This window comes from Ambystoma mexicanum, chromosome 6p (assembly GCF_040938575.1).
Source record: "Ambystoma mexicanum isolate Mex_15411 chromosome 6p, UKY_AmexF1_1, whole genome shotgun sequence".
In the NCBI taxonomy this organism is placed as follows: domain Eukaryota; kingdom Metazoa; phylum Chordata; class Amphibia; order Caudata; family Ambystomatidae; genus Ambystoma; species Ambystoma mexicanum.
Genome location: NC_090935.1, coordinates 869,398,765 through 869,416,185, shown reverse-complemented (window position 1 = coordinate 869,416,185; position 17,421 = coordinate 869,398,765).

Below are 17,421 nucleotides of genomic sequence, written 5' to 3'. Positions count from 1 at the left end.
GCGGTCCGGGAACTACGGTACCGGTAAGTATGACGGTAGCGTAGTTCCCCGATTGCCGTACTATGAGCTGTGCTCGCGGGCGCAGCATGTCGAATGCACCGGCACCATCAACGTCGGTGCTGGTGTTTCAGAGGTCCCCATTCCCATTGACCCTATGACTGACCCATTGACTGACAGGCACCGGCACCCGGCAATGCAGGAATTACTGGGTCCGGCAATGTCGGAATTACCCAGTAATTCCTCATTGACGGGTGCCGGAACAAATGCAACTCCAGCGGCAGCCGTGCAGGTTTTACCGGCACGGCTACCGCCTGAGTTGTAATGAAGCCCCTTGTATTTCTTACATTGGGCTTGCGTGTCGAGCCAGTCATATGCCCAGAGTTGCTCCATGGCTTTATCAGAATTTTCAAGCAACCTCTCCAGTGTGATATAGGGCAAACGCCATTAGTTGTAAGCAGTCCTCTTTTCACTGAGATAAAACTTGATCAGACCCTGCAGATAACATTGCTTTGAGAAGTGGAAATAAAGAGTTAGATTGTGCCAGTAAACATTTCCTCATAAAAGCCAAGGCCTTCCATTTTACCGTAATAGAGAGAGAGAGAGAGCAGCCCCAAGTCATAGCGCACCACCTGAATGGGAACGCTTTGAGGTAAGGAAATAACTCTTTTCAAAAACATCCATTTGATAACGTTCCAATTCAAGTTGCTAAGCTCCAGTTTAGTGTCTGCACCGTAAACAAATATCAGGACCATGTTCTGCTTGTGGAATGTTAATAAGGGGATGATGGAGTAATGCCCATACCTTTGATAAATAATCATGACTTGTACAGCTGCGGCCCATGCCTTGTATCGCAACTGATTTATATAGGGGGTTTCTCTAATGCTGTCATTTATACAAACCCCTAAATATCAATACTCATCCATGACTTTCAGAGTAGTTGTAGAGATACCATTTGAAAGGCAGATTCTGGCAATCATTAGTAGACTTGAAGTTCATTATGTTGGATTTGGATACATTGGCCTTGAAGCAGCTGAAGTATGCATAGGACTCTTTGCAGACCTACAGGTGTCTGGTCCAAAAGGACCAGATCGTCTGCATACAGTAACCATTGAATGGGGCAACTATCGAATCTAGGAGGAAAGGCCTTAGCAGTGATCAAGTGCTTGCCTAAGTCTGCAATAAACAGATTAAATAAAGCAGGGGCCAATATGCACCCCTGATTCAATCCCTGATGAGTAGGATTTGATTGCATACGTTTCCTGTCCATATTTAAACAACCATTATAAAAAATATTTACGGTCAAACGTCTATGTAAGTTTATCAAATAAGAAGAGCAATTGCACAAATGCAGCTTTTTCAAAAGCACATTTCTATCTATTTGTTCAAACGCCATTTGGAAGCCATTGAAAGCAATGATAAATCAGTAGACCATGAAACAGGATCCTCTTTTTGATAAGGCCAAATATATAGGAATTTGTGAAGTACCCAGGCCTGCAACAAACCCGATAGAAAATTATCAAAACAGGCACTCTCTTTCACCCAAGAGAGTAGTTGCCTCAAAATGAAAGAGGCAAACGCTTTCCCGGGCCCATCAAGAAGGTCAATCAGATGATAAATCTGGGGGCTGGTATATTGCCCTGCATGAATACTAGGATGATAATCCATTTTTTCGTGAAGGAACCCTTTTAAACGGCAGCACCTGTTCAAATAGAGCAAATAGAATCCCTGCCCAAGAAAGGGGGTGTGTCTTAAACAAACACAAAGTTTGAGAGGCTATCAGGGCCAGAGGCTCATGCTCAGGATTTGCTGCATAATATTTTTTCAAATAAATAATGTCATTCTTATCAAATAAAACTTCACAATTTTCATCCGGAATCATAGGGGATTCCTGCTGATCTAGGCATGGGCCTGCAAACAAGTCTGTAAAATAAACCACCCAAACTTCCTCAGAGATTTGGTTAGTTTGCAGTGCAGACTGCAGCAAATCATCATTCCTTAAGAGGCACCAACTCTGTACTGAATTCCTAGAAGAAACTGCTCCCAGCATCTGTTCTGGATCATTTTGCATCAATATACATCTGTAACCCTGAAGCCAATTTATAAACCTTAGCTTTTTTTGCCTGATTTTCATATGTCTTGCAGCTATATCCAGAGTAGAAATATTCCTAACTAGCAAAAGTACCCGTTCTCCGAACGGGTTCTGTAGACAGACCTGATAAAACTCTCATCAATTGTTGAAAATCAATGATCCTGTAGGTCGCTGTTCTGATTCTCTTATCGCTTCATGTGCTTTGCACCCTGTAGTAAAATGCACTGAGCATGGGCGTGTATGGCTTGATGACATACCCTGGAGCAGACATTGGGGGAGGCAAGAGTTGGTGTGATGCTGCATGCTGGTTCCTTCTGTGCTCTCTCCCCACCTTGCACCCAACCTGGCATGGTATAGTTTGTTGCAGTGCATTGCGGTGCAAATATTTCAGAGACCGTGCATCCTAAGGCCTTGAAACAAGGTTTTTGAGGTCCCATGAGGACCTCAGGTTTTGTTCCTCATATCGAGACTGGTCCTTCTATGACCACATTGATGTTTCGCCAATTTCAGGCACCCGTCTCATGTGTGAAGGTGCTGAAATCCAGGGAAAGGCGTGGGGTGTCCAAATGTCATGTAGCCAGTAATGTCCGCAGGGTCCTAACAGGTAACTATGCAAAATGTGGTGCAGATTGGTGAAACAGTGTGGAATTGTATAAGGAACAATGCTTCGCCAAGCCACAAACCCACACATGTTCTACTTTTGATGAAATCCGGAGAAAGGAGTGGAGTGTCAAAATGCCATGCGGTCAGAAATGTATTTTTTTTTTATTATTTTTTTATAGTTCATTACAAACTTTAAAAAATATTTTCGATTCATCATTACATTCCAATTTCTTTAGGTAAAAGAATTGAGATTTAAAATGTTTACAGAAAAAAAATCAAATCATATTTTAAAGCAGTTCAACTTAGTTCTAAGTTCTTCATATAACTTTGTTTTTACAATGTTAATCAGCCAGAAATTCAATTCCTTTTCTTATTTCTAAGCCTTAAGATTGTCAACTTATCTGATGTTCTGACATTTGGCATTCTAATTTTTCTGAAAAAGCTATTAAAGCAAAAGTTAATTTTAAATCAGCTCCGTCTGAGAGAACAAGCCACCACTTTTCACCATTGAGAGAAGGTCTTTTTAGCATTTCCGGTCCCAGATGAAGAGTTCTATCATCTCGCAATTTCGTGCAGTATAACACTAGATGTTTTAATGTTTCTTTGTCCGTTTTACAAAATCTGCAATTTTCTTCTAGGTCTTTTTCTTTCTTTCTTATATTCATGATAGCTTTGGTTTGGAACAAATTCATCCGAGACTTCAGAAATATATGTCTTTTTTTGTTACATGGGAACTTTTGCAGATATTTTGGGAGAATGTTTATTGCCCGTGCCTCTAGAGCGACTTGATCCATACATCTATGCAGAGACCTTTGATCGTGGTTTTTGCACCAATCCTGGGACCATAGTTTCTTTTTTACCGCATTCGGATTTTGAATCAATGTGCCAGGATCCACCTGTAGTTGTTCCAATAAAGTTACGCACATTTGTTTCCAACTGCTCAATATTGAGTCATCCAGATGTTTTGGATTATTACGAAGGATTCGGTATTGCGGAATATCGTCCGCTCCCAGGACTTTCCTGTAGGATTTCAAAGTGTTCCATATGATTTTTGCATTGATTGAAATCAAACCAAGCTCAAATCTAATGCAAGCTGTTGGAGTCCCTCTGGGCAATGCTAATACTTTACTCCAGAATGTGTTTTCACACCATGCCCATATCCCGGCCGGGCACCCCAGCATTGCTTCTGCACCAAAGCTTAAAGCTGGGATGACCTTAGCCTTGTAAAGTTCAATAACAGGCTTTATTGTGAACTTCCCATATTTCTTGTTTAAGGTGTATCCTTGGGAAGCCAGGAGTTTGCATTTCCGTTGTATTTTCTCCACCATATTGTCATCATTTAGCCGTGAATTAATCAACACTCCTAGATATTGTGATTCCATAGTGAGCCGAATCGGTTTTGTGTCTATATTCCAGGTGAATTTCCTCAGGTTGCTTGCGCCCACTGGGTAATGCCATGCGGTCAGAAATGTCTGGAGGGTCCTAACAGGTAAATAGTCAAAATTTGGTGCAGATCGGCGAAATGGTATGGAATTGTAGATAAGGAACAACGCTTTGCCAAGCCACAAACCCACAAACAAATTTTGCTTTGTGCTGAAATCCAGGCAAAGGGGTGGGGTGACCAAATGTCATGTAGCCAGTAATGTCTGAAGGGTCCTAACGGTTAACTATGCAAAATGTGTGCAGATTAGTGAAACTGTGTGGAATTGTATAAGGAACAACGCTTCATCAAGCCACAAACCCACAAACACATTTTGACTTTTGCTGAAAACCGGGGAATGGGATGGGGTGTCTAAATGTCATGTAGCCAGTATTATCTGGAGGGTCCTAACAGGAAACTATGCAAAATTTGGTACAGATTGGTGAAACTGTGTGGAATTGTAAAAGGAACAACACTTCGTCAAGCCACAAACCCACAAACAAATGTGGACTTTTATTAATATAGATAGATATCAGCTCATAGCTTTCTTTTCTACAAGTGTTTATGTGCAAATAAAGTTCATCTCGAAAAAGCATGCTTTTGTGCAAAAAGATTCAACACATTTACATATATATCAAGCAGGCAAATACCATTACTCCTATGACATCAAAAAGCTTCCAAAAGATGATCATTTAGGTCAACCAGTGATTTTTCATTCCATATGAGGCGATTTCTGTCTGAATTAATTACAGTGGAAGGAATATACAATTTGCTTTGCTGCGAAAGTGCTTGGATCCCAAGTAGATTGCAACACCCTATGGTCACTCCTTAATGAGGGACTAACTTGTAATTCCGCTATAAGGGGAAAAATGTTACCCGTGACAAAGAAGAATTAAATTATTGGTGCAGAGCCTTGGGAGGATAGCTCTGGGGCAACACGCTCATCTCGGAAGCAAGACGGCGCGGAGCAACATAGGTTCGATCCCCGGGTCCGCTCCTGTAAACCTCTGGGTATTAAGCGTGTTATAAATAACCCATTAAAATTACAATGACTTCACAATTGCCGATTAAAGACCCCATCTCCATGTGGAAAGGGGAGGGATATCACCCCTGACACTACCATTAACCATGTGCAAACCTCTTTCCTCCATCAAAGTAAGCCATTTTTTATACCTTACTCGTGACTTTGAGGGGTGTTTGGATTGGGCTGAATCAGGACCACTTTTAGTCAGACACGTAATATTTAAATCTCCAGCATGATAATAGCTGTAATATGTGGATCTAAAGAACATGCATCCAGCAACCACATCTAGAAATTCATACGTATTGATGTAGGCCGGATTCAATAGATGTTGGTAAGGGCAAATAAAACAAGTCCTTTAAACAGCTCTTATCTTACACTAGTCTAGTGGCTTACAAAAAGGAGTTGGGGGTCACCCATTCCAGAAAAGTAAAACCACAACCATTTCGGATAGGTATAAACAGCCCTGAGGTAGGACGCCCCTTCGGACCTGTGCACCCTCATGACAATATGATTGAATAAGCATCCATAACTGGTGGCCAAGTTTCTTGCAACAAAAACACATACAAATTCCCCAAATGATCACCTTCCTGCTGCAATATGTGTTAATGGCCCTGATTGTCACATAATCCTATCCTGAGGTTTCTTGCATAACTCACATGGGCCTGTTAATTACTCTTTAGCCCATTTACTAATGCACCCGGGAGCCAGGCCCAGTTTTCCACCTCTTTGATACAATCAGAGCGATTTCTGAGTTCAATTGTTCTAGTTTGACCTAGCACTGTGTGTGTGCATGTGACCCTCAAAGGAGAGAGACATATAGTAGCAGACCTATTCTTTAAGTGCTTAGGGCCACCTTTTGCAGCCTGTAGGATTGTGTCACTGTTAATTTCCGTGATGTCGTAGTCCAAAGGGCGAAAGAAGTGCACAGCATCTAGAATAACATTTTTGACAATTTTTAAGGGAACATCTACAGACACTCTATCTCGATCAGCATCACCAATAAATTCAATGTGATCTACATCTCTAGACCGAATGGATTGCAAGGAGGGAATAATATGAAACAAGTCTAAAACATTTGAACAATTAAGTACAGTATGATCGTTCGAATCCAATAAACGTTGCAAAATGAGACAACAATGCAAAGGTTTTTACAGCAAAACTGGGTTGTGGTTGTTTAGAGGGAACCTCTAACCAAGGCGATAGTTCGGATCCAGGTAGAGCACTCCTTTGTTCCGCTGTGGTATAGGAAGACGTAGAATAGGTGGGCTAGTCAGAACCTTACAAAACCCCTCCCTCTGGAGCAGCTAAACTAGAACCATCAGACAATTTTGATGTTGAAGAGTGTGATGATTGTTTCAGAAAGCCATCCTTATAGAGCTGTTGCTTCTGTACCAGTAATGTTCTTTTCTGCTCCAATGTAAGGAAGACCAAAGGTTGGGGAGCTTGATTTTCAGCCTGATAATTCTACACCTGCATAGTTTTGGTTGAGAAAAAGGTAAAGGCAACATCTGCACAACAAGAAAGGTTACTTGCTCAACCTGCCGAGGTGATGCAGAAATGGCAACAGGAGATTCATCTGTGGTAACCCTGGCAGGATTCATGAATCGGGGTCAACAAGGCCAGAGACCTGTAGTATTAGCTTGTGTTGTGTGCACCAATGCAGGCAATAGAATGCTATGAGGTAGCCTGGAACCTTACAGGTCATCAGGGCCCTGGCATCACCTATCACATACAGGGCTTTCATTTATCTGGGCTTTCAATTCATCTATTTTTTTTTTTTATTTTTTTTTATTGTTTTATTCAAGTATAAATACTTGAATTTTTCAACAGTAATTTATACAAAATTTCATAATTCATAAAATGTATACAATTTTTCTATAGTAACAACAGAATACAAGTATGCAATGTACAAAAGCAATTAATTTCATAAGAGGAAAAAGGAAAGAGAAAAAAAAATAAATAAAAATGTAACTAGAATACGAAAGCCTATAAAAGGCTATTCGTTAATTCTGTGTATTTTAGTCTTATTTGTTTAAAGGGAAAGAAAGATTTAAAACATTAAAACAATTTCATTCTTGCATTTCACGAAATCAGGTTGAGATTAAATTTCATTTTCTTTCCCCTATATCTCCATTTATATTTAGTTTTAGGCTATATAAAAAATTTAAAATAGCGTATCTGACTGATTTCCTGGTTGTGTGAAATAATAAGTTCCACAATTCTAATGATGAATCAATAGATGACCCCTCAAATAAATGTTTAAAATAAACAATCCTTCGTGGTAGCAAATGAGTACATTCGGTACATAGGTGGAATAAAGTTTCTCTTTCCGTGGAACAGAATCTACATTTCACCGCCTCCGGTAATAACATTTTTCTCTTACATAGAATCTCGTGAGTTGGCCATATGTTTAGACGAAAACGCAGAAAGTCGTCTCTTTGCCGCGCATTTGGAAAGAGAATCAGGTATGGTTCAATTATACCATAGCGCTTTAATTTGAAGGGATTTATTTCAAAGGATTTGTACTTAAGGCACGCCTCTCTTGATTTTATCCAATCCAATTTCCAAAGTTGTTTTTTAACCAAATTTGGATTTGCAATCAGGGTAGCATCAGAGATATTTAGGTTATATAAGACTTTCTGCGCCTTCCTTCTCCATAATGTTGGAAAACCATGATCTGATTGTAGCAAATAGATAGATATAATATACATCATCCCTTTGTAGGCTCGAGTACTCGCTATTAAGCATTTCCTATATAGTGTGCAAAGTTTCCATTTATAAATTGCGTACAAGGATAGTAGGCCCAATTCATGCCTCAGTATCACCATAGGAGTAGACATGGGTAAATGTAAAAGTCGCTTCCAGAAGCTACCCTCTAACACGGTCCAATATGCATAGGATTTTGTTTTTAAAGTTTCACTACTATATGTGACAACTGGCACACATTTTTGCTTGTAATATATTATGAGTGGTTTTAACGAAAATTTACAAAATTTGAACTTGATCAATTTGGCTTGGGACAGGGTCATCATTGCTTTTTTTCTAACCTGATTGTCTTGATCTAGGAGGCTAGACTGATGAGTTATTATAATTCCTAGATATACATAGGAATGTACTGATTCTAAATCTTTCAATTGCAAAGGCCAATGGTGGTGTTTTTGCTTAGATGTACCAAATTGGATCACTTTTGTTTTTTCTAGATTTATAGAGATGTGATTTTGTTCACAGTATGATCCCAGTGTCTTGAGTAAAGCACGCAACCCATTGGGCGTTTTAGAAAGTAGAACCATGTCATCTGCATATAATAGGTGCTTGATAGCACTGTTATTTATTTTTGGTGAATCTGATATGAGTGGACTAAATCTATCATGAATATCTGCAATGAAAAAGTTAAACAGAGCCGAGGCCAAAAGGCACCCCTGTTTTAACCCACGTGTTGTTTTAACTGGTTCAGATAAAAGACCTTTGCTATCCAGTCTAATCTGGATAGTGGTGTTAGAGTGGAATTCTATGATCCATTTAAGAATGTACCAGGGGCAGCCTTTGTTCATTAGTTTTAGATATAGCAATTCCCTGGGCACGGCATCAAATGCCGTACGAAAGTCAATGAAGGCAATATAAAGTGGTTCATGCTTCTCTTGGGATCTATAAATAATACTATTCAGAGTAATGATATTAATTCCAGTTCCTACTTCAGGAATAAAACCTGTTTGAAAAGGATCACGTAGGATGTACTTATCTAGCCATGCATTGAAATTTTTAAGAATCAGTCGCCCAAAGATTTTACCCGGACAATCTAAAAGAGCTATTGGCCTGTAAGCTTTAGGGTCTGTTCTGTTTCCTTTTTTAAAGATCGGCACTATTACAGATTGTTGCCATGAAGATGGAATTTGCATAGTGGAGAATACATTTTGATAAATTCGCATGAGAATGGCAGCCCATTGATGAGGATGTGCTTTTAGCATTCCATTATGAATACCGTCAGGTCCAGTAGCTCTGGAATTACTCAGAGTTTTTATGCAATTGAGGATGTCAGATAAATTGATTGCAAAGGAACAATCTGGAATGTACAATTGAAACCAGCTCTCTGAGTTCTGGAATGGTGATCGATACAAGTTTTCGAAATAAATTTGCCAAGTTTCTTTTGGCACAGAGTTAATCATGACCGCAGGCTGCGGTCTGCCCGATGTACTATTCATGCAAGACCAAATACCACTCGTTGATTTTTCCATCATTTGCTTCAGTATGTATTCACTGTTTTGCTGATACTGACTAATCTTTATACCTTTTAACCATTGAGAATATGATTTTTTGAGATGTTTTTTCATCGCATTTCTGAGACCAATAGGATGATATATTAGGTCTCGTATAGCTTTCCTTAGACTAGTCTTAGCTTGTTGGATTTGGGCATTAAAAGGGTAACGATGGGTGATTCTCGCCTGCGATTCATTAGACTTGGATTGTTTAAACAATTGCATTTTAGTTACATAACAATCATCATGATTAACCAATTTTCCATTATACATTTCACAGAGCAACCCCTCAAAGTGCCTCAAGCTCTGGCTGGTCCATTTCAGCCGATTGCCCTGAGTATTAATGGCGATATCCGTGATGTTTCGATTGATTTCTTGTGTAAAATTTGGTGTAGCTAGATGAAACTGTAATTCTAATTGATTATGATCACTCAGATGTGTAGGTATTATTGTTAGAAAGTCTACTTGCGGTAGAAATTCCTTATTTACATATATATAGTCCAAAATAGCTCCAGATGAACCTCTTTGCCACGTGTTTGACAATGTAGTGCCTTGATTGTAGGCATCATTCAGCATTATTAAACCTCGTTCCTCCATGATGGTTTTCCACATATTTTCATCGCTCGTGGGTGATGATTTCTGAGATGATAATAGATGTAGATTTAAGTCACCCATTATAATAGTATATCCAGAGTGTTGGTTTGATGCAATATTATCTAAATGCCATAAGAGAGTGGCAAAGAAGTCTTCAGACGTCAAGTTGAGTTTGCTCCAATAGATATTTATGATGGTTAGGTGTATGTGCACCGCTATTAAAGTTACTACCTGAAAATATGGGGATGGAGAAGGATGTATTCTGCCCATAATGCTACTTGTTTTTTTGATTGCTAGTAAAAGACCTCCTGATGGTCTACCTGTTGCTTTTTTCGTGGCTAGGGTATCAAAGATGATATGCGAATCCCATGTTGGAGAGTTTACTAGCCACGTTTCTTGTAACGCTACAATATCATATTCTTCTAAGGTACTTTGTTTTGAGTTGATAAAATGGCTATTGCCTCTTGTATTCCATGATATTAGTTTAATAATGGATTGGGCATTGAATTGTTATGATCTTCTTCCATTGTTTATATGTTGAGCTACTTGACTTTGTTTTCTATTGTTTGGTTGATAAATATTCACAAATGGTTTATCCTCTTGATTATCAGGAATCAGGTTAACCTGTGTAAGCAAGAATCCCATATCAAATAGGGTCATTCTCGCCTGCCATATTAGGTTATATACTAGGGCAGATTTGAGGTAGATGTTAACTTCCGATGTATCATTATAATTGACAAATTCGACCTGATCAAGATCTGCTGATGTAAGTTCTTTCAGCATTGGTAATTCTGTGCATATATTTAATATACTCGTGCGATTAAGCACGTATGTTTCAAAAGGATGATCCCGGCATTTCAACTTCAAACAAGGTAAACTTATACGTTTGTTCGAATTCGACCAGTCAAATTTGGCTAGTGCTTGTCTGTTGAGTCTGGGTGAAGGGTTTTAAATATGCATCTGTCTGATCATTATGAGATTTGGTCTCAGACCTTGGTCCTTGTAATAATCGCCCAACGTCAGGGAACGATCCACTATGCTGTTGCGGCGCGGTAATAGATTGAGGTCGCGTGTCATTTAGATAAGATTCAATTGAGGTTTTAATTAGCTCCCGGAGGTCTTGTTGTGTTGCCATGTTTGGGGCAGGGCCTCCTGTGGTGGATGTATGTGATTTCGTTGCTCCCCATGGGGATTGGAGTTGTGTACATAAGTCAGTTGATAGATTTACGTTCTCCGAGATGCTTTTTGAAACAGTTGATCTGTATTCTTTTGCTTCTTCTGTTCTCTGATTCTTTAGAGTGGATGGTTTCATAACGTTGGAATCTGTTGGAGCTTGTGTCAAGGTACCCATCCTGGTTTCAGAGTTTACACTAGTTTTAACTTGTTGGATGGTTTCGGGATGTTGAGTCTGATAGGCTTTTATTGACTCTCTAATTTCATCTCGCAACGTTTCTATGGTTATTTTTTGCTGTGGCGGATTATTACTTACAAGGGGCTGTGTGTCCGATGATTTGGTTGCGGTAATGTCTTTAAACATGGTTGTATTCGGTGCCGGAGCAATCGTTTTGTGCACATCTCTATAAGGCAACTCATTGTTGATCTGATCAGCCAAGGCTATTAGTTTGTTCAACGGCTCATATGGAATTATTTCTTGAACTGAGCAGCTTGATTCTTGTGCTATCTTAATTTGATCTTGTCTTTTGTGTGATATCTTTACATATTTTCGTTTATTTACTTTTCGAATTTTTGTTTGGAGGCATTGAGCATTGGATTTAACTTGCGGTTGCTTCATATTCTTATCTTGATTTGAATTGTTGAGATTTCTTAAATGAGCTATGTCATTTGATTCAAACGCATCAAATATGTTTTTCTTTGACTTGGATTGATTAAGTTTATCTGTCATCGGATTTGAATTGACATTTATTTGAATATCATTAATCACTTGTTGAGCTGGAAGCGATTGTATAGTTGGATCTTTGTTATTTGTCGACAAGAGCACTAGGGATGAATCCAATGTTACAGATTTTGATGTTTCTTTTTTCGCCAATGTCGAAGAATCGTATGATATTATGTCGACTACTTTAACTGTAGCCGTCTTAATTTCACAGGGTGCACCTTTTGATGGGTCCATATTGTCCAGGTGCTCATTGTTAGAATTTATTGATGGTCTTACAGCTATTTGATCTGATGATATCTTCTTTATTATGCAACTATTATCCATCAGTTTTTCCAATAATGTCGTTTGATGGATTACTTTGCTTTCTAAAGATTCGTATAGTTTTGCAATAGCCAGTAATGCAGTGTTCATGGCGCTCAGTGTGTTATTCAGCGCCGGAGCTTCAGGAAACGAAGATCGATTTACTTGCGTTCTTTGGATAAAATAATCTGAGTCTCGGGCTTCGTTCTGAAATCTTGTACGCCTTGGGGTGGGGGCAATGAATGAAGGCGATTCGTCTTCTATTTGGACATCTTGATGTGATATATTTGGTAAGCGCGGTTTGCTGGACTCATCGAGATCACTCTGTGCATTGTCTTGTGCAATTGATTTCATTTTTCCTGATTCATCTGTGATGCTTCTAGTGCGATTATCATGCAGCTGTATTAAATCTCCCGTATTTGAGCAGATGTATAGAACATCAGATTCTATGTTTTTTGAACTTGATGAAGCATCCAAGAAATCAAGCGTTTCCTGGTCGATTTCACCCACTACGGTTAAGTGTTCATAAGCTTTTCGTAGCTTTATTTGAGCTTCTACGGAGCAGGATACTGGTTCCAACGCATGAGGATGCGGGGGAATAGATTCAATGACATTCTCCTTGCTATGCTGCAATTCCTCACTTCGTAATCCGTTTCCACACTGATTTACCGAGGAGACACTCTGCTCAGTGTCTCTCATTGGTAGATCACCTGACGTTACCGCCAGTTCTAATGTAATATCCGTCACTTCCTCATGTAAAGGTAAAATAGGTGTTGGAATCGACTTTATACATTGGTTTACTCCTATGACGGAAGTAATTTTCTGTCCTATTGTGTTTCCATAGTCCAGATTGACAGTTTGAGTAGAGGAGGGCGTGCTTGATTTTGTTGGAGACTCAGGTGCTTCCAATCTAGGCGTTGGGTCGATAAAGTTCTTAGTTAGCTCGGCCGACATAGAGTTTGGTGATATCCTTTTGTCAGATAGCACACGATTATTGTCTTGGTTATTGTCTTGAGCCAGGTTGCTAGGTACATTATTATTCAGGTGAACGTTATGGCTGTTTTTACACAGCTGTGCATTATTATCAGGCATCGCCAGTTCTCTGGGTTGTTTCGAGATTTTAGTTAATTGGTCAACTGCTTGTTGTTCTGTTCAGGCTGATTCAACCGCATTGATGTTTTGTGCTGGATCAGTATCTAATCGTTCACTTGTTGGCGGCTCCACTGTGTAAAAGGAGCGAATGTCGGCTGAAGAAGATGCAGTACGACGGAGCAACGCTGGCCCCAGACGTGGGGAGGCTGTTTTTGCCACGAAGCGTTTCGTTGCTGCAGTTTGTACTCTTGACTGAGGCAGATCAATGGCCGTTATTTCAGGCATGCCTGTTTTTAATGTGTATTTCTTAAGTGTCATACGTCAAACGTCACACTAGGTGTATAATCAAGCGTTAAGGTGAGCAATAGAAGAACAATTATATAGATGTTAACAGGTGTAATAGTTCATCACTACAGAAACAGCTCTAAAGAATGTAAGTGACTTTACACAGCGTATTAATGTCTTCTGCTGTGAATTAAATGCTTGCTGATGGGGCTTAGTACTTACGCCTTTACACCTTCGTGTGAACTAGTGCAGCAATTTTCCTGTATGTCCAATTGTTACCCACTACCCTCATCAGCCCTCAGACAGCCGCTGACAGCCCTTATCGAACAGCGCTTTCCGAAAAAGCGTGCGCGCAAAAGCGCGGATTCCCCAAAAATATAGGGCTTGTGGGTAAATGGAGGCGGGGCTAAGAGACTAGGGGAAGAAGAAAAAAAAAAAAAAAAATCAGTTCGAGTGTTCAAGATTCAAGTCTTTTTCTTATCCTCTAATGCAGTTTGTAAAATCGTACCGTGATCCAAGCTCCAACCAGGTCCAACCAGGATTCGGGACAGCCGCTGACAGCCCTTATCGAACAGCGCTTTCCGAAAAAGCGCGCGCGCAAAAGCGCGGATTCCCCAAAAATATAGGGCTTGTGGGTAAATGGAGGCGGGGCTAAGAGACTAGGGGAAGAAAAAAAAAAAAAAAAAAATCAGTTCGAGTGTTCAAGATTCAAGTCTTTTTCTTATCCTCTAATGCAGTTTGTAAAATCGTACCGTGATCCAAGCTCCAACCAGGTCCAACCAGGATTTGGGACAGCCGCTGACAGCCCTTATCGAACAGCGCTTTCCGAAAAAGCACGCGCGCAAAAGCGCGGATTCCCCAAAAATATAGGGCTTGTGGGTAAATGGAGGCGGGGCTAAGAGACTAGGGGAAGAAGAAAAAAAAAAAAAAAAATCAGTTCGAGTGTTCAAGATTCAAGTCTTTTTCTTATCCTCTAATGCAGTTTGTAAAATCGTACCGTGATCCAAGCTCCAACCAGGTCCAACCAGGATTCGGGACAGCCGCTGACAGCCCTTATCGAACAGCGCTTTCCGAAAAAGCGCGCGCGCGCAAAAGCGCGGATTCCCCAAAAATATAGGGCTTGTGGGTAAATGGAGGCGGGGCTAAGAGACTAGGGGAAGAAGAAAAAAAAAAAAAAAAATCAGTTCGAGTGTTCAAGATTCAAGTCTTTTTCTTATCCTCTAATGCAGTTTGTAAAATCGTACCGTGATCCAAGCTCCAACCAGGTCCAACCAGGATTCGGGACAGCCGCTGACAGCCCTTATCGAACAGCGCTTTCCGAAAAAGCGCGCGCGCAAAAGCGCGGATTCCCCAAAAATATAGGACTTGTGGGTAAATGGAGGCGGGGCTAAGAGACTAGGGGAAGAAGAAAAAAAAAAAAAAAAATCAGTTCGAGTGTTCAAGATTCAAGTCTTTTTCTTATCCTCTAATGCAGTTTGTAAAATCGTACCGTGATCCAAGCTCCAACCAGGTCCAACCAGGATTCGGGACAGCCGCTGACAGCCCTTATCGAACAGCGCTTTCCAAAAAAGCGCGCGCGCAAAAGCGCGGATTCCCCAAAAATATAGGGCTTGTGGGTAAATGGAGGCGGGGCTAAGAGACGTGATCCAAGCTCCAACCAGGTCCAACCAGGATTCGGGACAGCCGCTGACAGCCCTTATCGAACAGCGCTTTCCGAAAAAGCGCGCGCGCAAAAGCGCGGATTCCCCAAAAATATAGGGCTTGTGGGTAAATGGAGGCGGGGCTAAGAGACGTGATCCAAGCTCCAACCAGGTCCAACCAGGATTCGGGACAGCCGCTGACAGCCCTTATCGAACAGCGCTTTCCGAAAAAAAAAATTCATCTATATTATAGGATAAACCATACTCTTCATAATATCAACTTTGTACGGGCTCATCATCACTTCATGCGCCTAGCACTTCATAAACCAAACATGCAGTGTCGCTAATCAATAAAATATCATTAATGCCCATTATAATGTACAACATATGACTGAATATACCATACCATTTCAATATATCTTTTACAACAATAATAACATCAGTTCTCAGTATATAAGGTCCATAGGTGTTGATCACCATTGCCCTGCAAATCCTAAAACAAATGTTATAGATTCTATTATTGATTTCATTGAAATATCATATCTGTGCATTAACCACTTCTAGCATATTTAAAAAATTTGAGGATTGTACATTGCGTAAACCACTGTGCACTCCATTCAATTGATTTCCATTCACTCTGCACATTCCCAACCAGGCACAGCACACAGGCAACCATGCACACTGTCATGCCAACATTAGAAATCCGACACACAAACATTTTCATTATGGCAGTACAACCAACCTGCATACTCTCGCGATAATATATTACATTGCCTCATGCAATCAATAAGAAGCGCATGTATCATGTGAACGAAAAACTCAGCTTAATTTCCCATCAGCCGAGATTTGTCAAAGCTTCCACTCATTCAGCGGCGTGTGCTGTTAGATATGCTGGGATTTATCCCATTGCTTCATTGGCGAATGAAAAATGCAATTCCCACAAAGTTGCTGGTTATCATTACTTCCAAATTTTTATTATTCTCTTGGATTCATCCATTGATGGAAAAACAAGTGGTGCCGGCACGTGTTTCGACCTAACAGGTCTTTTTCTAGGCTAACACTTTTTGATTTAAAATACATGAAGGATGGATACATACATGGTGAGTATAGTGTCCCCAAATGGGGCATTCATAATTTGTGATCAAGTTGACAATGCGTGACATTTGTGTAGAACCACATTATGTGGGGGTGAATCAGTTCCCAGTGATAGTGACATGGAGTTTGGTATTTGTGATTGACACACAGTTTTGTATTTGTTTGCAGATTGGTACATACATTTAGAGAACAAATTGCAAATATTAGATTAATTACACAGTAATTCATATACATGAGGGAGAAAAAAGAAGACATTTCCGTAAACTAGATTAGATATGGTCCTAAGAGTGGCATTAGTAAGAGGTTGCCTGAATCAGTTAACAGCGGTCTCACCTGGTGGGTGGTGGGGGTGTCTAAAGTACAGCTTGTCTCTGGTACGACAGGTTGATCCTGGGTAGTTGGGTTCATGGGGGGCTGAGGTCCGCCCAGTTAATTAATTTATTCCAGTGGTTATTACCTAAGGATAAGGGAGAGTGTATATTTTTAACAATGCTCGTATTTGATGGCTGCGAAAAAATGCACATGGTATGTTTTACTTGGAGCCCCATGGTTGATAGTACACATAGTGGAGGATAGGCGGTCCTGTGAACAGTGAGGTTCCTGTGGGGTTCCCCATTGATAGTCTAAATCATTGGGGCACTGATGCCCGGTGACCCTTACCTACAGGCCTAGAATGGCTAATGTGGGAAAGGCCCATGTCCATTAAGTGCATGGAGTGCATCCGGTTGTGCCCCACTGCGCGAGGGCCGGTGCCTGGTTGTGTAACGAGAGATTGGAGACGCCCTTGGGTTAGGTGGTGGTCTGCGGTTCCGGCCATAAGGGCACTGGTGCCCGGGGACCCTTCCCTCAGTGGTGCCCCAAGGGGGAGGGGGAGTGAGGGAAGGGTCCACGATTGCTGGTGGTGCTGTTTTCAAGTGCAGTTTCTTGGTGGTAATTAGCGTGCTTGTTCTCATCAGCAGCTCCCGAACGCAAAACTGTATATCCACTTCTTCCGATCCAGTCACAGCATCGCGGCTACATAGTAATTCATCTGTGTAACCGGTCATTGTGATTCTTCCTTTCTAGTCGCAACAACAAATGGAGAAGTCCTTTCCGCCACAGCCGCCACAGTTACTGCAAAATTTGTTTG